Source organism: Triturus cristatus, chromosome 8 (genome assembly GCF_964204655.1).
Source record: "Triturus cristatus chromosome 8, aTriCri1.1, whole genome shotgun sequence".
Lineage (NCBI taxonomy): Eukaryota > Metazoa > Chordata > Amphibia > Caudata > Salamandridae > Triturus > Triturus cristatus.
Genome location: NC_140591.1, coordinates 851,094,162 through 851,120,150, shown reverse-complemented (window position 1 = coordinate 851,120,150; position 25,989 = coordinate 851,094,162).

The window sequence follows — 25,989 nt, the reverse complement described above, 5'->3', positions numbered from 1 at the left end:
ATTTTTCTATTTCAGGAGCAATGGAAATAAAAGATGGGAAAACGCTGGTTCTCTGTACGCCATAGTCTAAATCACGAGCTGCCCATGAGGAAGGGCTATGGGCTTGAAACACGTTGGCAGCGGATTTAATGGGATTGTGCCTGTTGAGCTGAGTGATCCTGAGTGTGCCTCCACCCAAGGGGTAACCTTTCTTTCGTATCTGAGTGACCAGCCCCGGTCACGGATGGCACCACTGCAGGAACTTTGCGGGTCCGCCCCTATCGAAATTGGATCAGCGAGGCGGAGCAGGAGATGCCGTGCTCACTGGACACTCTGTTTCCCAGGAAATTGAAATTGAATTTGATATATTTTGATAATGGACGCACCCCATTTGGGTTTGATTGTTTACGAGACTACCAGTCCCACAATTCATTGAATTTTTCTATTTCAGGAGCAATGGAAATAAAAGATGGGAAAACGCTGGTTCTCTGTACGCCATAGTCTAAATCACGAGCTGCCCATGAGGAAGGGCTATGGGCTTGAAACGCGTTGGCAGCGGATTTAATGGGATTGTGCCTGTTGAGCTGAGTGATCCTGAGTGTGCCTCCACCCAAGGGGTAACCTTTCTTTCGTATCTGAGTGACCAGCCCCGGTCACAGATGGCACCACTGCAGGAACTTTGCGGGTTCCGCCCCTATCGAAATTGGATCAGCGAGGCGGAGCAGGAGATGCCGTGCTCACTGGACACTCTGTTTCCCAGGAAATTGAAATTGAATTTGATATATTTTGATAATGGACGCACCCCATTTGGGTTTGATTGTTTACGAGACTACCAGTCCCACAATTCATTGAATTTTTCTATTTCAGGAGCAATGGAAATAAAAGATGGGAAAACGCTGGTTCTCTGTACGCCATAGTCTAAATCACGAGCTGCCCATGAGGAAGGGCTATGGGCTTGAAACACGTTGGCAGCGGATTTAATGGGATTGTGCCTGTTGAGCTGAGTGATCCTGAGTGTGCCTCCACCCAAGGGGTAACCTTTCTTTCGTATCTGAGTGACCAGCCCCGGTCACGGATGGCACCACTGCAGGAACTTTGCGGGTCCGCCCCTATCGAAATTGGATCAGCGAGGCGGAGCAGGAGATGCCGTGCTCACTGGACACTCTGTTTCCCAGGAAATTGAAATTGAATTTGATATATTTTGATAATGGACGCACCCCATTTGGGTTTGATTGTTTACGAGACTACCAGTCCCACAATTCATTGAATTTTTCTATTTCAGGAGCAATGGAAATAAAAGATGGGAAAACGCTGGTTCTCTGTACGCCATAGTCTAAATCACGAGCTGCCCATGAGGAAGGGCTATGGGCTTGAAACGCGTTGGCAGCGGATTTAATGGGATTGTGCCTGTTGAGCTGAGTGATCCTGAGTGTGCCTCCACCCAAGGGGTAACCTTTCTTTCATATATATATATATATATATATATATATATATATATTATCTACTGGCGGTCGCCAGTAGATAGTTATAGTTAGGACCATGTTTCCATAGGAAATCCGCAACATACTATTTGGAATAACTTTGGCGCCGGTTGACGAATCCTCGCGAAATTTTCAAAATAGGTGGGGCGCTCCGCTCCGCTCCTACCCTGAAAGTCTCGGGGGGACTCGTCAAGCGGGGGCTGAGAAAAAAGGGGGGTCCCAAAACGCGTTTTCCCCATGCAATTTTCCATAGGGACCTTTAGTCCAAGGTACAGCCCGAACGGCTGAACAGAATAACTTTAAATTTGGCAAAGAGGTAGTCCTCAGGTCAGGGATGTGCCTTTTCCAGGTCTGGTGTCAATCTGTTCAGTAGTTCCTGAGAAAATCAAAAGTAAAATCATATATATATGTGGGCGGAGCCTAACCACACATCTCATCCTGAGATCTGATTGGCTGTCAGCACTTCATCCAAGAAGTGTTGGCAGCCATCTTGGGACCAATATACATGATAGCACCTCATTAAAAAGCATTGCAGTTAATAGAAGGTTTTAAGACTTTAGTTACATTATAAATCATTTGTTGATGGTACCATACTCATTTTAGGAATTGTGGTATGTTCTAAGGTGATTTCACCATGTGAAAAAGCCTTCTGCTGGGATATCATGATTGAGAGAAATCTATTTTCTCATGCTTTTCCCACAGAGGTTTGGAAGGTGATCTATAAGCTAAACTGAGAGCTTATTTTCTGTAAATTCACATTATCTTTCTCAGTCATGTGAGAATGAAGTCTGACATTCTCAGTAAAACATGTACATCCAACAAGGCAGAGACTGTCAGTTGATTCCTTTGTGTTCTACTGCAGCTTCCCAGAGTGTTCCAAAGAACAACTAGAGCGCTAACAGTCCTACTTATGATAAACGTATGGCACACCTGAAGCCATCTTGCTTGGATTAAAGTGGTAACTCTTAAAACATTTAATTTAAAAAGGAACAAAATGAGGGGGTTCATTTTTCCATAAAAAGTATGATTAGTGCTGCAGAAAGAAAAATTAGGGCACATTTTGAGTGACTTCTCAAATCCTCTTCTATTTCATTAAAACATTCTGACATGCAGACTGAAACATGCACTTTCAATACCAGCAGCAGTTTTTCCTGGTGAGCAGTAGCTTTACTACAGTGATCTAATGAGCAAAAAGAGTGCTAACATTCTGAATTTATGGCAAATGTGTGACACATCTGAATGCCTTCTAGATGGAATCAAAGTAAAAAACTGAAAGTATTTCCTACTGAGGAGACTGCAGTAAATGAGGAAATTAGGAAACTTCATAACAAATAAGTCTCCCAAGATGGCCACCAGAGACAAAAGAGCCCAAATGTAGCCCAAATATCACCCAGATGTAGCCCAAATATAGCCCAATGACAGAATGTCCCAGAGTGTTCTTAAAAACAACTAGAGCGCTTACTGTCTTCATTATGACAAAAGTATGGCACACCTGAAGCCATCTTGATTGGAATAAACTGGTAACACTTAAAACATTTAATTTAAAAAGGAACACAATGAGGGGGTTCATTTTGCCATAGAATTTATGATTAATGCTGAAGAAAGAAAATGAGGGCACATTTTGAGTGACTTCTCAAATCTCTTCTATTTCATAAAAAAATTCTGACATGCAGACTGAAACATGCACTTTTAATACCAGGAGCAGACTTCCATGGTGAACAGTAGTTTTACTACAGTGATCTAATGAGCAACTAGAGTGCTAACTTTTAGAATTTATGGCAAATGTGTGACATATCTGAATACCTTCATGATGGAATCAAAGTAAAAAACTGAAAGCATTTCCTACTGAGGAGACTGCAGTACATGAGGAAATTAGGAAACTTCATAACAAATAAATCTCCCAAGATGGCCACCGGAGACAAAAGAGCCCAAATGTAGCCCAAAATCACCCAGATGTAGCCCAAATATAGCCCAATGACAGAAGTGTGCAAAACACTTATTATTTTGTGTTTTTGCAGTGTTAGATAGTGCAGACTTGTCAGGTATTGGAGTGCTTTACATGAGCATTGGTTACATCACACAAGAACAAATTCATTTTGGTTGTAGACATGGGGAGACTAAGTGATTTGACTAGAATCACAGAATGTCGAGCTGAAGCAGAAACTCCAACCTGGTTCCCCAGTTGCAAAGTCTGCAGTTCTGGAAGTAACACCACATCCTCTCCCCTAAGTGCAACATTTAATCAAGTGGTCAACTGGATAAAAAAATATAAAGATAACAAATAATTTTAAAGTGCTTTGTCGCTATTTGAAAACTCAGAAAATATGTCCTTATTTTAGTCTTTTAGAGCACTAACCATAATTTTGATGCCAATAAGACCCTCTCATATATGTAATTTCTAAAGGAAATGCTCTAGGTATTACAGTTTTGATTACATCAAGATGACGTCAGGCGTTCCACACTTTTGTAATAAATATAGAATGTTAGCAATCTAGTTGTTCATTAGGATACTGTTGAGAGGCAGAGGCCAGGGGCACGGACTCTGAAAATTGAAGGCAGGTAGGAGGGTGCAAAGGCAACAATTTAACCACACTGAGCAGGCAGGAAGGGCCGTGGCAGCACAACAGACTATGGAGGTCAGTGGAAAGGGGGGCAGGGGCAACAAACCAACAATACAGGACTTGCAAGAGAGGCTGTGGCAATGTAATAGACCATTGTGGGCAGAAGGAAGAGGCAATGGTAGTACAACCATACATGCCAACAGACCCGATTCAGCCAGGAAACGTCCAATGTTTTTAAGCTCAAATGGGCTTTATTTGATCTGTCTCCTGTCTACAATCTCCTCTTTTTCAATGTAACTCAAAGGGGAAAATCAATACCCCAGTTTTTTTTCAAAATCTCCCTCTTACCAAGCTCAAAATGTTCGCAAGTATGGTACATTGGATCATGGAAGGAAATGGGGTAGGGACATGGACTTGGATAACAGAGGACAGGAGGGACATGGAGAGGTGCACCAAACTGACCCTGCAGGGCAGGCATCAGGGTTTGCAGCAGCACAATACACCACACAGGGCATGCGGGACGGGAGTGCAGCACAACAATTCATAGAAAGCAAGAGGGAGGGGACAGAACCATGCACATGGACAACAGGGAACAGAGGGGCAAGAGGCAATGGTAGCTAGCTGACCATAATGGACAGACAGGAGAGAAAGCTGCAGCATAACAGACCATAAAGGGCAGGAGGGACGGATCAGGGGAATTATAATGGAACAGACAAGCCAGGAGGGAGGGAGTAGGGGTCTTCACATGTAAACAGAGGGCTGGGGGCAAGGGGGCAGGGCAGGAGCAGCAAGATAGCCATGGAGGTCAGGCAGGATGGGCACTAGAAGCAAGACACACCATGAAGAGCAACAGTGAGACTGTGATGGCATACACACAGACCATGGAGGGAAGGTGGGAGGGGGTCAGGGGCAGCTAACTGACCACACAGGGAAGGTGGGAGGGGCCATGGCAGCACAGAAGACCATGCATGGCAAGTGGGAGGGTTAGTGGCAGCACAATGGCTATGATGGGCAAGAAGGAGGGTGCAGGGGCATGCACAAAGGACGATGGAGGATAGAAGGGAGGGTCAGGACCTGTGCACAGACAAGAAAGTTCAGGGGTTTGTATAAATAAACGACAAGGGTGTCTACCGGGATTAGGCACGGTAGGGCATCAGACATGTCAGAGCTTCACTAGTGGTGTAAATACATTCCACGTGGATTCATTGTATGCATAGTCGCCTTTTAATGAATATCACGCAAATCGTCATGGTGATAGGTACGTACGGTTTGTCCAGCATGTCCTAGGTGTGTCTATAAATATATATTTTTTAAAAATAATAAAAAACAGTGGCCGGCCCTGGGGATTGGGGTTAAAAAAATATAATTAGGAGACAGGCCCTGGGGGATGGGATCATCAGGGCCAATAAATTAGAATAAGAAGGGGAACCACACAGCCCCCCTTCTTAAAAAATTAAAATAAATAAAAGACTGGCATCGTGCCGGAGGCCACGCCCCCTCCTTCAGCACTCTGCAAACGCACCCCATGGCGAGTTGTAAGTTGGGGAATTAATTCCTCTTCAATACTGAGGGTCTCTGAGGGCCAACTAGCCCAACATTCATCTCCAGTATGCGCCAGGGAGCTGTGCTGCAGAGAGGTGTTCTGAGGGCAAGCCCCTTTTTACACCTCTCTGCAACGCAGCTCTGTGGCGCTTACTGAAGGTACCTAGTGGTCTAGTTTGACCCTAGGGACCCTTAGGATTCAAGGGGACTTAATCTCTCAACTTAGAACAGCCACAGGGCGCGTTTACACAGTGGTGAAGGGAGGGGACGGGGCCTGAGGTGACGTGTGCAAACACGCACTATGGCATGTTTTAAATTGGGGATATAATTTCCCTTCAATACTGAGGGCCCCTGGGGGCTAACTAGCCCACCAAGTGCTTCCAGTAAGCGCCACTGAGCTGCATTGCAGAGAGGTGGTCCAGGCCGTGCCACTTTTTACACCTCTCTGCAACGCAGCTCTGTGGCACTTACTGGAGGTACCTAGTGGGCTAGTTGGACCCTAGGGACCCTCAGGATTCAAATGAACTTAATCTCCCAACTAAAAACGGACACAGGGCGTGTTTACACAGTGGTGAAGGGAGGGGATGGGGCCTGAGTTAACGTGTGCAAAAACGCCCTGTGGCCTGTTTTAAGAGGTAGTTTTAACCCCCCTGCCCTATTATATACTAGGGGCTTACAGAGGAGGTCATGCTAATCACAGTGGGACCCCAACGCATAATGTTCCCTAGTGTATGTAGGTGTTTTCACTGTATTCTAAGTGTCTTTTAACATAGCACTGGCTCTAGGACTGGTTAGTCAGACTCAGTTACCACCAGTATCCGTCTGAAAAAGTTGAGGGTACAGGATGATTTTGCAACAAGGATTCTTTCTGCTCTTCTTTTTGTTCTTTCTGCACGTTATCCTTCTTCCTGCACTTTTCTTCGTCTTTGAGGACTTCTGTTGCTTCTTTCTGCACTTCTGTTTTTTTCTTTCTGTGCATTTTTTCTTCTTTCTTCACATGTCCTATCTCTGTAGGCATAGTTAGAAATTAGCATTTAAAAAACCTTTGAAATTCACAGAAAAAACCATAGGTTTCAGGCACGTTATAGTTAGGAATTAGCATTTAAAAAACCTCAGAAATTCACTGAAAAAACCATAGGTTTCAGGGGTGTTATAATTAGCTGGACTTTTCACTTGTACAAAACCATTGAAATTCCCCCGTTATAGTTAGTTCAGCTAACTATAACTTGCGCGCCCGCAATGCACTGCTGATGACGTCACATATTACATCACTCATGACATGGTCAGTGACATCACTCATGACATCACTGATGACATCTCAAATGACATCACTGATGACATCACTGATGACATCATCCTTGTGATAGAGTGGCAGACCTCCTCTCACCCTAATATAACCTTTGATACTCACATTCAAAAATAGAGACTAAAATGTTCAAAACAATGGAAATACCAATACCAGTTACAACAACCTCTTCAGTAATTCTAAGATCCACATACACATCCACTCATTCACCAACAGTCCTATACAGTCACTCATACATGTACTCACTCATCATATGTACTCATACACCGATACATCCTGTTACACAATGCCACTCATCCATAGAGTTACTCACACACATAGTCACTCATGCTAATAAAGAATCAAACATACATTTACTTACATATACAGTTATACACACACCACCACACTTACTTCAACGGAAACTTACACATACTTAGTCTTTTAAACAATCACTTATAGAAACACATACTTATTCATACAGGAACTCTTTCAATCACTCACTCTCACATATACTCACTTATATACACCAATAGTCACATTTACTAATTCAAAACATATGTAGTTACTCATAAAGACACTATTGAGACAGTCATTCACTCACTAACACACCCATACACACACTCATCCACCCATACAGTCCTGCACACATGCTGTCTTCAACACATACAAACAGTGAGTCACTCATTCATGCACCTATGCACTACGTAATACCCCCCACCGAACCATGCAGACACTCAGACTGATACTCAAAAAAACAACTAATAACCTATATGGACACCCATGTAGCTACTCACCAACCCATGCAGCCACTTATACACAAAGTGAGAGACTAATACAGATATTTACATATTTAAACATTACTCACTAAGCCATGTATTCACTATGATACACTTAATCAGTCAGTTACACAATCAATTTTTCAAAAACAAATCATCCATTTAGACACTTATATACCCATTTATTCTTCCATCATTGTTTAGATATACATATATAAAACATATTTAATTTTCTAAAAAACAGACATTCACTGGATGATGTCATCAGTGATGTCATCAGTGATGTCATTTGAGATGTCATCAGTGATGTCATGAGTGATGTCACTGACCATGTCATGAGTGATGTAATATGTGACGTCATCAGCAGTGCATTGCGGGCGCGCGAGTTATAGTTAGCTGAACTAACTATAACGGGGGAATTTCAATAGTTTTGTACAAGTGAAAAGTCCAGCTAACTATAACACCCCTGAAACCTATGGTTTTTTCAGTGAATATATATATATATATATATTCAGTACTCCACCTTTAAATATTAGCACATTAATCACATCAAATATATTTGGGTGCTGGCTACCAATAGATATGGTGCACTCCTACTTTATGTCAAGATGGGATCAAATGTATGCGTCTCTGTTATCCTAACTGAACCATAGCACTGCTATATATCCCACCTTCTTAGAGATACTACAAGTTAATTGTGTGGCATTCCTGATGCATGCCTGACCTCCTCCAAAGTGTGGAGTTCATGCTTCAGTCAGCCTGATCATAGGTCTTTGGAGTATGAAGACATGAGCCTGACCTCACAGAACGGCATTAACTTTCTTGCCCTGTTTGCATCAGCTTTAAGACCTGTTGTATAATACAAGCTGATGAAGTCATTTGTGCCTGACAAACCAAACCTTTAGTGGTTGCTAAACAACAAGGAAGTGCGAGTGTCGCAATCAAATGAAGTGGAGATGGGCAGGGAAAACGACTGACACAATGTGCTCTTTTCACAAAAGTCGTCTTCCATGAGGGAGTGTGTCTTAACTCTTGAAATTCAGCATTAAGTCACACAGCTAGATGTACAACATAGTTACTCACAAAAATGTGTTCTGTTATTCAAGCCCAATAAGAACAAACTACCTGGGGAGAGAACAGGAGATGGAGGGAGTGTATATGCATTTAAGCACAGGTAAACATAGCAAAAGAAAATATGCATGCTTATAAAGAAATGTGTACCAGAGCCAAAGAATGGACGCACAGTAGACAAATATTTGCACTACGGGCGTTACAATGCCTATCTGTTACCAACTGCACTACAGGAAATGACATCTCATTAAATTACCCATGAGAGCAGAAATAACTCTATTTTTAGGTCTCTCCTAGCGATGCAGCGCAAAGCGCCGCCCGCTATCGGCGAGATCTATTGTTGCCGACTTGAAGTCGGAAGTGGGACAGGACCTGTGCACGCGCGTACCGCAAGACATTAGCTGTGCACACGTATGATTCGCGGCATTATTACAACTCCTGCTGGCACCATACGCGTGCTCATCTCCTGTCTGTGCACGCCGCACTTACGTAAACACGTGTGGCCAGCGTGTAATTGAATCTACAATCCCCAGCTGTCCTTGCACTCCCTCCAGTGTCAGCCAGCCATGCGTTGGAAGGGAGAACCAAAGGATTTCAATTGTGAACGCGTTCGTGAACGCGTATGACGGCGTTAGATTAACTTGCAGGAGAAAAAACAAAAAGACTCGCGTTTTTTTTCTAAAAGCTTTCATGTCAATTGCAAGCAAACCTACCCCACCCTGCACGGTCTAGCTCGCTAGAAGCATTCCGTATAGCCGCTTTTAAAAACCCTGTCCTTATCTCATCCCCCGCACGCTGCTGGTTGGGCCCTTACCTCAGTTGTTGCTCTGTTGACAGCGGCAGCTCCACAATCTCCACAGCCCACTCACAGCCGCCTCTGCCTCACCCTTGCATATAGCTTTTTGGCATGGTGGTGCAGCAGTCATCCCCTGCCAAGTCCCAGTTCGTGGCTAGGCTTCTCAATCGCGTCGCATCACCATTGCTCAGCGTGCCTGGACAGCCAATGTGCATGCTCACGGCATGTCTTCTCTGGCCATCTCAGCGCGCCCGGACAGGCAATGTGCTTGTACGGCTTGTGGCACTTGAACACAGCGCGTGCATGGCACGGGTTCACTTCCCTCCCTCGCGCACAGCAGATGGAGCGGCCCAAAGAGCAATGTTGTTTTACTTTCTTGCAGGAGCAGGTTGTGACAGGCGATGTTCACGCTTCTGCTTTGTAGCAAGGGATTGGTTCTTCCTGCAGGTATGAATGCAAGCGTAACATATAGACTTGAACTTGCGATGTTGCCTTGTTTTCTCCAGCAGTGGCGTTGGCGGGAAATTTCTATCCGCACACAGCGCTATTGGAGCAAGGTGATGTGCCAGTAACTGTGGCTCATTGCCATGGCACATTAATGGGTAGAGACAGGCGCTCAAAAATCAGCATTTACCGAGCATGGATGACTGCACCACCTATATTTGTAAAGCGCACATTAACAAGCATGAGGGCACTTAAAAGAACTTCTCAATAGTTTACACTATGTCTCAACCAGAGTTAATATTTAAATTAGTCTAGTTGTTCAGTTTGTGGTGTTAGGCAAACAAAATACTTTTTATTTAGAAGGGTGTGGGATAACTATCTTTCATGAAAAGGTTTGTTTTGCGTGGCTCATCAGCTAAGTCACTTCAAAGTATAGGAACAGAAACAAAACAAGCATTAGCAATGCAATGTATCTCGCATTTGCGAGAGTTTGAGCTATTGGTATTGTGAATGACAATGCCTTTTATTTATGTGTTGGTTTTTAAAACATATAAATAAAAGACATTGTCATTTACAATGCCAATAGCTCAAACTCTTGTAAATGCAAGACCTATTGCATTGCAAATGCTTGTTAAATAGGGCGCTAGGACATAATATGCCCCACTGTTCTCATGCCATCTAAACAGCACATCAAAATGTCTGTGCCCAAAATACATTATCATCAGGTTTGTTATATTTTATAGCACAATGCTGCCAAAGGATACCTGAGTTTTGCTCAAATATCTCACGCCGTAATCACTCAAATTAGGGTGCTGCTCTAGTGTGGCAGGTCTCTGGTTCTCAGGTTTCCCAGGTCCATTTGTGAGTAGTTCATCCAGTTCAGGATTTTACATTGAATTTGTTTAATTATATAATTAATGGGGCAACAAATCTCAGACTGTGAGGAAAAATCCTGGACTGAAAGAGCTACTCACAAATGGATCTGGGATTCTTCAAAGTTCTGGTGCTGATAATAGTATGCTACTCAGAGGGGAAGCTTGTGAGTTTGTTCCTCAAATTTGCCATAGTTCTCTTCCGTAAGCCAGGTGGTACTCAAAGTGGTTGAGTAGGCTGTTTTTGTCATAAGGCTACTTACTGTGTCAGGAAACATGTAGGGTACCTTGGTGGTTTCTCATAGAGCTAGTACTGAAGCAGTTTTCCTACTTCTTAAGTAGCTAATCTTACAGACTCAGACCTCAGCCAGGAATCCACCAGTTTACAGCTATTGCTAATATGTATGTATCTACATTGCCATGATGGTGTCCTGAAGATGCCTTAATGTAAGGTCTACAGCTGTGAGATGCCTTTGGCACCTCAGATGATTTGAAACTAAGGAGATATTTTTTCTTATTTCGATATTGTTGTTTATCTCCTACTTCTGGGGTGAATTTGTTAATGTAGAGTGGACCAACCTTTGTGAAATTACAATGTTGAGTGTAAGCAGTAGCTGTCCAGGGTCCCACGACTTCACTTAGAATTAGGTTTCAGTCAATTCCTAAGAATTACTGGTATTCAGACAGCTGCTGCCTGGCGGATTGGACTGCTTAGCAGTTTGGATATTGGATCGCTTACCAAAGGGACGCAAACTAACCTCTTTTCAGTGCCTTTACCACTAGTTGGAGGAAGATGAATCAGGTATCTGAATATTGATTCTACTGTACAAATGTATGTGAAAATATTTAGAGAATTTTGCTCAACTTCAATATAAAGGTTGTAATGGAAATGCAGCAGTCCTCAGATGCATGTGCAGCATGCCCCTCACAGCGAGCAGCACACAGGAGTGGGTTTGGGGGAAGTGGGGCATGTGAGGATCGCATTTGAAGGGGGGGTGAATGAGTGGATTTCACAGCAGAGATGCCATTAGACCTTCTCTCCTTCAAAGATAGAGTTGGAAGGCCTATCACAGTAAACACAAGACTGTCGCCAATCTTCCAGTTCATCCATAACTTTTCATGAGGGATCAGAAGCCTTGATTGATTACATGTAAAATTACATTTCGGGTGCACCCTTTAGCCAGAAGAGACTTGTGCAAGCACAACCTCACCTGCCCAGTATCATCTCTGGCTTTGTAATAGCCATTATCTGACCTTTACTGGCTAAAAATGACACTCTGAATAATGAAGACGAAGGGAGGTCGGGCCGGACTCCAAGCCCCATTTCACATTGCGGCAGGAAGCTGACCATGCTGTTGTCGGCGCATGGAGGCGCCTATTTATCCCCCGCGGAGCTCCAGTTGAGCGGGAAAAGTGAAGCCGCATCGGAGGTCGGAGCCGGACTCCAAGCTCCATTTCACATTGTGGCAGGAAGCGCACATTCTGCTGTCGGTGCAGGGAGTCACCTATTTACCTCCACGGGCCCCCGTTGCTCAGTATGTATGCATGAAGCACCAAGATGCGTGCCCGGGCCACCACCGGGCCCGTCTGCGCCTGTCCACAGCCGGACAAGGCTGGCTGGGACCTCCCTCTTGGCTCTGAGATACAGACTGTCATTGGACCTTGGGAGGTCGCCAATGCCCCCGGAAGCTGGAGAAAACCTGTCCAGTAAAGATAAGTGAAAGGCAATGGTACCCTTGCAGCCTAATACACTTTGCCTAAATACAAGTATTGCTCCAGGTAATATTAACCCTCACTCCAGACGAGGCTCGGCTGGGACCTCCATCTTGGCTCTGGGATACAAAGGACTTCATCAGAATGTGGTGGTCCACACAGTAAGGTAGGAACTTTACGAACAATCAATATGGGCAAACGTAAGAACGATAGAGGCAGTATCACCTCACGCCCCACTGTTTTATTGACACCATGCTTGAAAGAGCCCTTGGAATTGTCTCCAACGAGATACAATTAGTAGAGTGCAGACTGTCATTGGACCTTGGGAGGTCACCAATGCACCCAAAAGCTGGAGAAAACCTGTCCAGTAAAGATAAGTGAAAGGAAATGGTACCCTTGCAGCCTAATACACTTAGCCTAAATACAAGTATTGCTCCAGGTAATAATAGCCCTCACCCCCCACAGACTGTGATAACACTGGTGGACCCCTGTCCTCCCACTGCTATAGCAATGTAGAGAAAAAAAGCCACCGGTAAGCAGCACCTCCAAAAAATGAAACAGCCGAATCAAGCTGTCAGTGGTAATAAAATACTCCTTACCTGGGAACATAGTCTGCACCAGCCCCTCAGCAACAGCCCCGCCCACCGCCCCAAGTCCAAACTGCGGGTACTGAGGATATCGACTGCCTGCACGTGGACTCCCCGCTCTTTGAACTCTTCTGCATCAGATTAAGTAATATTCTAGATGAAAAACGTAGACCATTTAAGGATCGTCTGGCCAGCCTAGAGAAGAGTCTGGAAGCAGTTTGTAATCGTCCATTGCTGATGAATGGGGATATGGTCCGAGTGAACTTAGATCATGATCTTTTCCCCTATCTAATCAAGCAGGATGTGTACAGCTCAGTCGCCAAGTTTAAATCCTAATGCTGGGTTAATTGATACAGCCCTGCCAGATCATCGCAGACCTATGCAATCTGTTAAGCAAAATAGTGCAGGGAACAGCGTAACATTATCTGCTACTTTTACCGCACAAAAGGAAGTATCATCTAGTAAAAACAGCGGGGCAAGCCTAAGATCTGTTTCGGCCCGCAACCACATACACTGCTCTGTAGACACAACAAAGTATGTACTCAATGAGGATTTATTGGACTTACCACCTGCAGCCTGCCCGTATGTACTGGTTCTAGGTGGAGTACCCCTGTTGAGGAGTTCCCAAAGTGAAACCTGGGGGGAGCTGCAGAACGAATGTATTGACTGGTTACCAAACATAAACACTTTAATCGAATAAGATGCAATGAAATACTGATGGTGCGGAGGGTTGGGTGAGTAGGCCATTTAAAAAAAGACATTGAGAGAGTGTATTGTAATCAATCTTCGTAGAACACTAAGTGTGCGTAACATAATAAAACAGCAAGATATCTTTGGTGGCCTCAACACTAAAATCTGTTGCCTCCCTCTTGGGTACTTTGATGGACCTACAGCAACAGGAATTCTATCCCTCCCACTGGCGGCTGCACACAATAATAGGTTCTCCATCTTAGAAAGGCTTGAGGGGTAAGACTGACTGAGGTCTGATTCAATAGTTGGGGCAGGGTATGCACTTAACACCAAGGCAATCGAGCTCTCCCCAAATCCCCTACTCCTCTGAGTGTAACCCAAGGGAAAGCTGATCACACATTAAAAGTTCTGAGTTGGAATGTTTTCTGGCTCCAATCAAAATTATTATGCCCAGACTGGCTTTCTTTTATCAGTCAGTTTGATATTCTAATGTTCCATGAGACTTGGGTGACCCATGAAATATATGTTGATGGTTTTGCTTGCTACTATAACCTCGCAACACCTTCTAAATCAGGTCGTACAATAAGTGGGTTAGCTATTTGGGTGAACATTAAAGCAGGTGGTTGTGTGCAGACATTAGAAGTGATTGATAGTAACATTCTGGCAGTGCGGTATCAAACAGGCCTAACCATATATTAATTTTTACAATAATAACGCCACTAACGTGCCCAATACCAAATTTCCAATTTTGTTTCAATACATTTTAGCCTTACACAGTGCCGTAGGCGAAAGCAGCCACCAGCTGGCTTCTGTCTTGTTGGTGATTTTTTTAATGCCAGGTTGAGCCTAGTAAGCACCCCACACATTATTTTAACACTACCTTCTGCACTAACACCACCTTGTGTGTACAGAATAGATCCGATGACAGAGGATCCGAGCTGGCATAATTTCTGGCAACCTGCAAATTAGATAATGTTATGGATATTATAGGTAAGTGCACAGAGATACCACCTACTTTTAGGGGACGAGGACATATGTCCACAATGGATTATTTCTTTATATCGCCTAATTTAGACAGATTGCTGTTATCAGGAAAAGTCATTCCCTCTAGCTATGGCGATCACAACCCAATTGAGGTAGTCTTTTTGTTGGGCTCTAAACCCCTTTACAAGAGAGAAATTGGAACAAGTAGTCTTGAACCCTTATCAGATGGGCTTTGATTAATTTGGAGAGCAGTCACACCTGCCTGCCTACCCACCTGCCTATTCCAGAAAGTGATTAAAGAGAACCTTCCTGTGTTTATGGCATGCCTTAATGAAGAACACATGGTTTGCCAACTCTGCTCCCTCATCAAGAATAGGCATATGAGACCTATAAAACCTTATTGCAGCAAACCAAAATGGTTAAGTTACGAGTGCTCCACCGCTAATCATCAATTGCGACAGGCACTTTAAGGCCTCTCCGAGAAATTCCCAAGTGGTGAGAGAACTTCGTAAGACATATAAACACATAACTAAAGCCAGAAAAAAGGAAGCATTAGACCCGCATTGAGACGCTCTAGTTCTAACGGCCAAAAACAAGAACAGCAGTCTTTTCTGGACAGCAGTGAAAGAGATGAAACAGTTCAATCAAGTAAAGTCAACGATTAGCTGTAATATCACAAGCGAGGCCTGGGAACAGCATTTTCGAATATCTACGCACCAGTCTCTACGGACACCGAATATATACCGGACCCAAACTTTGTGTTTGTACAGTTAATCCAGGGGGAAGTAGAAAATGCAATAATTCAGATGGGTAAGGCTCCCGGCCTTGATGGGGTACCCATTGTTCTCTTTTAACATAACCCTGGAATTTGGGCTCCGATGTTGCTGAATGTTTTTAATAGTTTAGGCAAATAAGAACTCAGGGGCAGATTTATGTTGCACTTGCGCCACTTTTGCGCCGCCGTTGCGTCACTTTTGTGACGCAGCAGTGGCGCAAATCCTGCGCCATGGTGCGGGGCATTTACAAACGTGACGCATCTCCCAGATGCGTCACGTTGTAAAGCCCTGCGCCACATGTAGGCGTTCCAGGGCAGGTGGGGGCGTTCCGGCGCAGGAACGCCTCCTAAAAGTGGCTGAGTGAAATCTACAAGATTTCACTCAGTCACTTTTAGGCCCATGCTGCGTCAAAACCCTAAGCCTGCTTGAAGCAGGCGTAAGGATTGACGCAGCATTGTACAGATAGGGCCCCCCAGATCATTGCTGGAGCTGCATCACGCTTGCGACGCAACTCCAGCAATGCGCCACTTTTCGGCACAGATGCGTCACGCATCTGTGCCGTTTTTGCCCCATGGTGCGCCGCATTATAAATGCGGCGCATCCATGGTGGCGCAGCTGTGGTGCATAATAACTGGCGCATCCCTGCTGATATGCAGGGATGCGCCAGTCGTCATAAATCTGCCCCTCAATTTTTTACCCTTGTCAGTATGGTTTTAGATCTCAGATTGGTACAGTAGAGCAGTGCCTTAACCTTAATTTATTGATCAGCAAATATACTATAGCAGAAAACTCCCCAATATATCTGCCATTCATGGACCTGGCCACAGCGTTCAACAGTATAAACCGCTCGAAGATGTGGTCTATCCTTTTAGCTCTTGGTATGGATGAAGCACTAATGCACTTCATAGCCTATCTGCTCAGGTACACGATGGCCAGATAAGAACAAACATTCAAGAGGAGGTGTCTAGGGCCATTGGAATTTTTAGAGGAGTGAGACAAGGATGAGTTTTAGCTCCACTTTTATTTTTTTTATATATAAACGATCTCCATCCTTTTTTATCAACTACTACCCCCGATGTTCCCAAAGTCAAAGGCTTACCTATACCATCATTAATATTTGCTGATGATGTCGTACTAATGGCTCGCACACCGAGAGCTCTATGACAGCTAGTACAAGGCTTTGTATATTTTATGGCCTCACAGGATTTATGCACCAACTTTAATAAATCTTATATAATGATTTTCGGACCGAAGAAACATAATTTGGTCTCACTCGAAGTCGGAGAATCCATCTTAAAATGCACTTGCACTTTCTCTTATCTGGGACTAATTTTCACTGACAATGGCTCATGGACAACATATGTTGCACAAAGTAGTAATAAACTCTCAAGAGCGATTAACTCGCTGTTTAGTTTACCATAACCAAGGAAGGGCGGAACCCTCCTCCCTCTCCTGCAGATCTTTAAAATGCAATGCTTACCGATAGCTACATATGGGGCAGAAGTATGGGGTATTAACAAGTGTAATTAATACAAGTCAAAGAAAATAGATTCTGTAGAAGAGTCCTAGGGCTTCCTATTTCCTATTTCTACTTCAAATGTTATCTGCTACAATAAAATGAACATCCCTTTTATTGAAGATTACACCTATGTCATCTCCTTGCTATCATGGTTAGCAATATGGAGAAATACAGATGCAAGGCTCACTAAAGATATTATTTCAGACTGTCTTGAATGTGAAAAAGGCAGGCGATTTCCATGGTTGGCGACAGTGGAATTACGTCTGCAAAAGGCAGGTTACCAACAGCTGTTTGAAAATCCTGATGGACCAAGTCGAGTGTAGCTGCCTATATGAAAATTGGACCCAACAGATCAACTGCAATGTATTGAACAAAATCTATGGGCGTTGAGAGCGAAGTTTATTGTTCCATTTTAGGGCAGGGACTATTAAATATTTATTAAGCTTTCCCTTAGGATTTCAGGTAAACTTGAACACTTCCCCCTGCCCCTGTAACGAAAGCTCAGGACAATCTTTGCTAAATTTCTTATTCTTCTGTAGTTTTTATTCCAAATATACTAAGATAATTTTACTTGGGGGCGTGGCCAAGATGGCAGCCATGGCGGACGCAATCTAAGGAGCTCCGCGCCGGCCCGAAAAACTGCCTGCATTTATCCTACCTCTCCTGCCAACTTTGATGTGCGGAAAGCCTCGCATGATCCAGAGAGGCGCCGGAGTCACCCACATACATTGTAGTGAGGGTATTGGGGGGGCGAGACCGCTTCCACCTTTCCTTCGTGCTGGGCACCCCCAGGATATTGCGGCACACAAGGGCCTGGCCAGGCACCATTGGAAAGGAAGAGAACTAGGCGATATGGAAGTGCATCTCTGAATCCTGCCTGTGAAAGCCTGCTGGGCTTGGGGGTTCGCCACAGCCAGGGGCCCTCTCTGACTCCCACCAACTACATAGGTGTGGACACGTTACTCCTACTGGTGTAACCTGCGGTGGGGCTGCTTGTTGGATCGGGGGAGGGGTTTGTCCTGCTCCCCGGAACTACACAGCATTGCTCAATTAATTTGGCCGAGCCCCATCACCCAACCTCAAATGTACTAGTCAGGGTAGTTTACCAGAGGGAACCCCTGTTGGAGCCTCTGTTGGCTAATCATAAGTGACATGTGGGCCGCGGCTTTAAGCCGCTGGATGGGGTGCTCTCAGTCACCACAGCAGCCCTCACAAATATCCCACAGTCCAAGAGGTGGGGCATTGACAGCACGAAGAGGCATCATGCCCTGAGTGGGCCTACACTAGTGGAGCGATGGGAAAGGACAGGCCACAGACATAGGGTGCAGCCACACCTATGGACACGCCCCCACGCTCACTGACCTTTGGTTTGCTAAACACTGTTCAATTTATTTCCCCACCGTAAATATGATTTGCTGTGGGAATTGGGGGCGTTTATGGTTGTCGATAGTTGGCAATATTGAGGAGGATGAAGTTCTAGAAATTTTTGTCAGGAGGGGGTCCTGACACTTTTATTTTGACAGGGGAGTATCGGCATCAAAAAGTTTGAAGACCTCTGCCCTAGGGCGTCCTCTAAACCAAACATGACAGATACTCTCTGGGGGTCATGGACCAACGAGGACTTATGGATGTGTGGCACAAAGTGCACCCAGAGCACGGGGGATATACCTGCTACACCTCTGCACATACAGGGACCGATTCACAGAAGTAATCTGAGATCAATTCCTAAACTTACTACTTTTCATATTCACAGAAGGCATTTAGTAGTAGTAAAGTTAGGACTCTACTACTACTAAATGCCTTTTGTGAATACCTAAAGTTTGCCCCACAGTTTTTAGTAGATTGGACCAATTCTTACTCTCAGGTGAGGCCGTAGTGATGGAATTGCACACGCAGCTGCTGGGACGATACCTCTCTGACCACGCTCCCGTTCTCCTGGAATGGGGGCTCCAGTGCCTCCGACCCAGAGTTCCACTGTGTCGACTAAAGCCTGACACCCTAAAAGATTATGTTTTTAGATGGGAAATAAGGGAGGTGATGAGCATCTACTTTTCAAATAACTGGGGATTCACTAGTAGAAGGGGGACAGAATGGGAGTCCCTAAAGGTTGTGACATGTGGGGAATGCTGTTCAAGAGTGGGTGGACTGAGACGACAATTGGAGAGAGATCCGACTCAGGCAGAAAATACTCTAGCTGAATTGCAGAAAGCAGAACCTGACAGGGAGACACAGGGAGAGCCACTGCTACATGCCCAGCGTAAAGTGGGAGAAATATGGGATAGATTAGACTGTATGATCTGACTCGAACACTGCCCATTGCTTCACTGGGAGGGGAGCAAATCAATTCTTGCTGGCATGGTTGCTTAAGCGCGAGCATCCCCCCAATCATTCTCACACTCCGTCGACCAGATGGCAGTCACGTATCTTCACAACATGGTATTAACTTCCTTTTACATGCTCACCTATTCTCGGTATACAAAGTGGAGACAGGGGATGTTCCAGATGTCCTGGATCATTTTTGGATGATCTCACACTCCCTAGCCTCACTGATGGCCAACGTGAGGGACTTTGTGCAGAGATCAGACTGGAGGACCTGAAGGAAGCAGTGGCCGACATGACCCACTGTAAGTACCCAGGGCCCTGATGGTCTACCGGTAGAATATTTCCAAACCCATGTGGATCTCCTGTTCCCTCGTCTTCTGGAGACCCAGAAGTGAGGGATTCCTACCACCATCAATGAGAGAGGCCCAGATTTGAATGCTTCCTAAAACGGATGGGGACCCATGCCTGCCGGGCTCATATTGGCTGTTTTCAATGTTGGGCATAGATACAAAAATACTAGCAAAGGCACTCGCAATGCATCTGAGTAGGGTTATCACACATCTAGTCCACACGGATCAGGGCGGGTTTATGCCAGGACGCAGCACACATATAAATATACAAAGGTTATCCCATGTCTTGCACACCACGGCACATATGGACATTCGTGCTGCCGCCTTAGCTTTATACATCAAGAAGGCCTTCAATACCCTACAATGGGAATACCTCTGGGAGGTACTGACATGAATGGGCCTTGGCCAGGAATATGTTTCCTGGGTACGTCTTCTGTATAACCTACCGACTGCTAGGGTACACAATGGCGGGAGATTTCTGAAACTCTCTCCATTGAACGGGGGCACAAGACAAGGCTGCCCGTTGTCCCCACTCTTATTCGCCCTGGCGATAGAGCCTCTGGCAGTTCAACTACGAAGGGACATGATTCGTTGGGGTGTCAAGGTGGGTGTCCGGGTGCATGTTGTATCCTTATATGCGGATGATGCCTTGCTATATCTAACTCACCCAGAGGAGGCAATGCCCACTCTTCTGGAAATCTTGTCGGGTTTTGGCACAGTTTCTGGACTGAAAGTCAATAATCAGAAGTCAGTCCTATTCCCACTCACTACATTAGTAAGCACCAAAGTAGCTGACCTCCCCGCAGCGGAGTTCCGATGGGAGTGTGATCATTTCTGCTATCTACAAATCCAGGTGGCTCACGCAGACGATATGCAATATGCATTGAATATGGGGGCCGTATTTACAGGTTTACAGTCATCCATTAGTTTCTGGAATTGCCTCCCTCTTTCTATAATGGGTCATGTGGCCCTGGCCCGCATGGTGCTCCTACCATGCTGCCTGTACACTCTGCAGAATTCCTTCTGCATTATCCCCATATCTACCTTCGAGACTATTAATAGCCCCCTACTATGTTAGTATGGACTGGAAAGCGCAGTAGGATAAAATTGGAGATTCTGAAACTGGATATGGAACAGGGGGGGGCTGCGCCTCCCGGATCTACATCTTTACTATCTTGCCAACCTTCTACAATATGCCGCGCTCTGGTGGGCGGATGGCCCCAATGTAGAGAAGGACTTCCTGGCAGATTAGGGACGGGAGAACAGTCTACCGAGATGTCTCATGATGAATCCTTGGACTATCCTTTTGTGGTTTGCCAGGCCGCGGGAGCCTGGGAACGGGCGTGTTCACATTGGTGCTGCGAAAGGCGCCATATGCACAAACGCTATCATTTCAATGGCTGTGCAATTTTTGCAATATACAAACTGTGACGGACTCGAAAGGGTGGTTCGAGGGAGGGTGTCTTACCGCGGGTGATCTATATTTTAATGGGTCTTTTCTCGTTTGCTGACGCATGGGAATGTTTAGGGATCCCGATGGGACATTTTTTACAATATGCAAAAAGCTCACGCACAACAAGGGAGATTTGGACATCCTTACCTGAGGAACCTACAGAGTCCCACACTCTGCTGGTGATTCTTGACCCAGGCACCCATAGGGTATTGATCTCTCTCTTATACTGAGCACTCAAGACAGACCGCAGCGTCAACATTTCCCATGTTTGGGATAGATAGTCGACAGACCTACCAATACCCCTCACAGACAGTGAATGGAAAAGTGCATTTGCACAGGTCCGGGAAGTGGCCAGCAACGCTTGCTTCAAACTTATACAATTTCATGACCTACACCACACATACATGACCCCCCCTCAGATTAGCTTGCTTCAATGTGACGTGCTCCCCAGATTGTCCCTGCTGTGAGGATTACCCAGCTACATTCACCCACATGATGTGGGAATGCCCTCATGACCCTAATGGTCAGGAGTACTGGAGACACTTCGAGAGGCAACGGGGCATTCAGATCAGGGAAACAATTAAGCACTGTCTTCTAGGGGTCCTACCAACCCCTAAGACGAAGACTAGAATGCAATATAAATTTGCGAACTTGGGACTCATGCTTTCTAGGCGCCACCTAGCGATACACTAGACACAGCCCGTGCCCCCTAGACTGTCCGGATGGACAGCAGATATGTGTGAATGGGGGCAATGTCTGTGTATAGTCCGCACAGGCGAGAATGCCGAACAAGATTTGGAGACATGCAGATTATTGCTAGAGGAGCTGCAGACCCTCGGGCAGATGGCTGTAGGAACTGACAACCTCCCACAGACTGGGACCCCTGGCACACAGAAGGGAGGTGGTGGGGGAACACCTAACAGCCCGGAAAATACCAACTGATAAGGGAGTTTCTGTTTTTTTGGGTGACAAGGGAGCCTGATTGGTTATTGCAGGGAGGGGAGATCTGTGGTCCTACTTTGATGGTGAGCAGGTCCCCCCTACGGGCTAGGATGCCACCCAGGTACACACTAAAGGATATACATCGGGGCAAGGTCTCAGTACTTTGCTACCAAATACACTAAAGATCCATCAGAGGGGGGTTGGGATGGATATAGCCGTAAAATCACATCGATCTCTGTTGTTAGAAGATATACGAGAAGCGCTGCTCTGCCAACCGCTGCCCAGTTTTCTCTTTCCTCTTTTTAATGGTTACGTGTTTATTGATACCTGTACTGCTTTTATTAATTTACCTAAATAAAAAATATATAAATAAATAAAAACAAGTTATAAAAAAAAAGATAATGTTACTTCCTTTATTTCAAGAGGCTTGCCATTAGCGATTTTAGAGTAGCAACCTACTGATGAGGAGAGTATTTTTTATGTGGGCACGTTCCTGGAAATTGACGCTCGAGCTCGTTTGACAATGAATGGTAATTAGAATTGTCTGCTAATTTTATGATAGTTTAATGGTACACTTACTTTGATTTTATGAAATGTCAGTTTTTATATTGTGATTTTAAAATGTACATTTATGGGTACTTTTGTTTCCGAATAAAGAGATTTGATATGATGTCACACTGTTTTTCCCTTACCTCAGTGTAGCATCTTGTTGTCTGTGAACGGTCCTCCTACATATCCCTGAACTTTCTAGCCTGCTCGAGAGTTTTGGAGTGACTTGCACCGATTGGGAATGGCTGGTATTAGTAACAGAATGTATACAGTCTGTCTTCCATGTTTGCACTGGGGATGCGCTTTCAAGAGCACAAGCTTGTCTCCCATTTTCTTTGATGTGTAATTTAAACCATTAGTTTCATTGCAGTGATAATTTATAGATTATGCTGACAATGCTCAAATAATCTTGTAAAATAATTCTTCTATTGCTTGGTCAGCTGGGATTGCCCTTCCCTAAGAGGTTATCAGTTGAAACAATTGGAAAGGTTCTCATATCTTAAATCTTAATATTGCAAATTAGGGGTTGTGAGTGGGGGATTCTAGCCAACACTGCAAATTAGTTGGTATTTACACTTGGCTCACTCTCAACTGTATCAGTATTAGTTAAAGTCTTGATTGGGCAATCATTTTTACTAACCCCAGGTAGCCATTACAGTAAACTCAATATTTCTCTTTTTAGTCTATAAACAGTAATTTCCTCCTCTTGTGCATTCCCAAAAAATCCAATACATTTTTTACATTAGAACTTTCAAGGTGAGATTATGCCAGTAGTATATACTTGGTTCTACCTAGCAAAGTGCAAATACCAGAAAATGCTGCAACCATGGAAGTCAGAGGTACAGGGAAGACAGCGCGTATCATACCAAATTGTTCGAATTTTTAATGATTACCAATGAAAAGTGCGTTCACTGCAAAACTATCCAGAGAGCACTGCATGAAAATCATCCTTTTTATCTCTACTGTAGCATTTCTGTTTTGCAGTAATTCCTGGCCTGTCTTAGTGACCCCATCCTCTCAGAGACAGGCCTCCTGCTTCTCTCCATGTCTGTGTCTGGGGGCGGGTGCGCCTGGCACAAAATTGCTGCTCCCTCTGTGGGTAGGAGCAGAAGGGCATGCTGCTCCCCTAGCGGGAGCAGCAGAGATTTAGCCGGCTGCCGTGTGCCATACAACAGGTGCACACATGAGCAGGGATCTAGCTAAGGCAGCTGGGAGTTGGCCCCCCAATGCTGCCTCCCCCTTACCTGCACGAGGGTACCCTATGGGCACAGGCATCAGGGATTAAAAAGAAAAGGAAACAACACAAGGCCAAAAATAAGCTGCACAAGCAGTTCATTTAATATTCAAAGAAACCGGCATGGTGTGTCCCATAATGCCCTGCAGATGCTACTTTGCAAAGTTTTTTCTTGCTGAGGTGCCCCAAGCAGAGGCACCGCCAACGTGTCTAGAAATGTGTGTTGAGAGGCTGCATGGAGTGCAGCAGTTCCCCAGAAGACCCCAAAATTTGCGCCCCAGGTCTGCTGAGACCTTATGCACATTCTAGACCTACAGTTTTGCTCTTGAGTTCTGAAGTACAAGCATATCTTGCAGGTGGTTTTGGTGGGTGTGGTTTTTGCCAAAAAAAAAAAAACAAACAAAAAAAAAAAAAAAAAAAAAAAAGTGGTTTTTGCCAGGGGAATGCAATAAAGACTTAGATGTCATGTGTTGTTGGATTTGAAATGCTTTGTTAGCAGTATACGTGATGAAGGCTGCAATGTTTATACTTATAATAAGTGTTTAAGATTATTGAGACTGTTTTCATTAGTTTAAATGGCATTATGCTGACAACAAAAAGTATGTTATTATGAATGTCGTATACCCTGAGTAATGCAATTGTAGTGTTGCATCTGATATGTGTGGTGGGGTAATATTATGATTATAGGGTTCAGGACCCTCTTGGGGTGTAATGGGATATAAGGGTGTCACCAAAGGAATTTCCACCTACCTAATGTACCTATTTGCAATGTAATGTGTAGTATCTAGTAGGATGTGTGTGTAATGAAAGTGTTTTTCCTTTTCAAAAGAAAAAAACCTGACTGGACAATGAATTATTGAGGTGTTGCTGTGTACTAGAAAACTGGGATTACTGGCCCACGTCAACTCTCCTGAGCCCGCCTTTGACACTCTGCTTCGCTACCCTGAGAGAGTAAAGTGTTACAATAGGGTACTTAGCTCCCAGTAAATAGATAATTATGGACTTATTACTTGTAAAGGACTCACATCCTTTGCAACCAATAACTCAATTTCCTACAAGAAAGGAAAATTCTTGCATAAATATACCATGCGAAAACTTGATTGTTGATGTATTAACTAGGCCTGGGCAAAAATTTCGTTCCGTTCGCGGAAATTGCGATAATTTGACATTTTTGCGTTCCGCGGAGAGCGCGAAAATGTCAAAAATTCCGGTTTCCGCAGCTTGGCGATAATTTGTTTCTTGCTCGCGCTGTAAAATGATACATTCTCGCGCGCGCGCGATCGCCTTACCTGAATCCCTGCGTTCGCCGACAAGTTTTCTTGATCCGGTCGCGTTCTCCATGAGATGTTGTATTGTTTTTAGCCATTTGCGCTGTCTCGCGACAGTTCGCGCCCGCAGTGACGTCATGCGTCGCGCGATCACGTCTTTCTTCTCGCGATCATGCACCGCGAGAACAACTCAAAACAAGATGGCCGCGCCCGCAAGCAGCCACATGGGTAAGTTGGCGACCCGCAACCATGCAGAAAATCGCGCGAACATGCCGGAAAAAAACTTCCGCATCTTTGCGATATTTCTGCTTGTTTGCGATAATTTTAAACATTCTCGCGATAATTTGCGAAGGTTAATTCCGCAAATTCCGCCCACCCCTAGTATTAACTGTGTTTAATGTGACCAGTTTACTTGTGAAATTATGTGATTGTCTGGTGTTTTTTCACAGAGTCTCTCCAATAGAGGGATCGCAAGCTGTAGTGCCCTTTTAAGCCCCAAAATACACATATTAGGCCCATATGAGGAGGAAGCTTTTATATAGTTTAGCAACTGGTTTAGGGCCTGGTAGGGACAGGGCACTCGGGATTGAACAGAGAACATAAAGGAAACAACACTCGGTGCGAAACATAAGCTGATCATTTGATATTCAAAGAAACTGGCATGGCACGTATCCTAATGCCGGCGATGCATTATTAGCATTTCTTTTTCGCTTTAATCCCCCAAGGAGAGGCAGGGGCATCGCCAATATGGTAGGAGAAGGTGGCTGGTGGCTGCATGGCCTGTATTAGGCC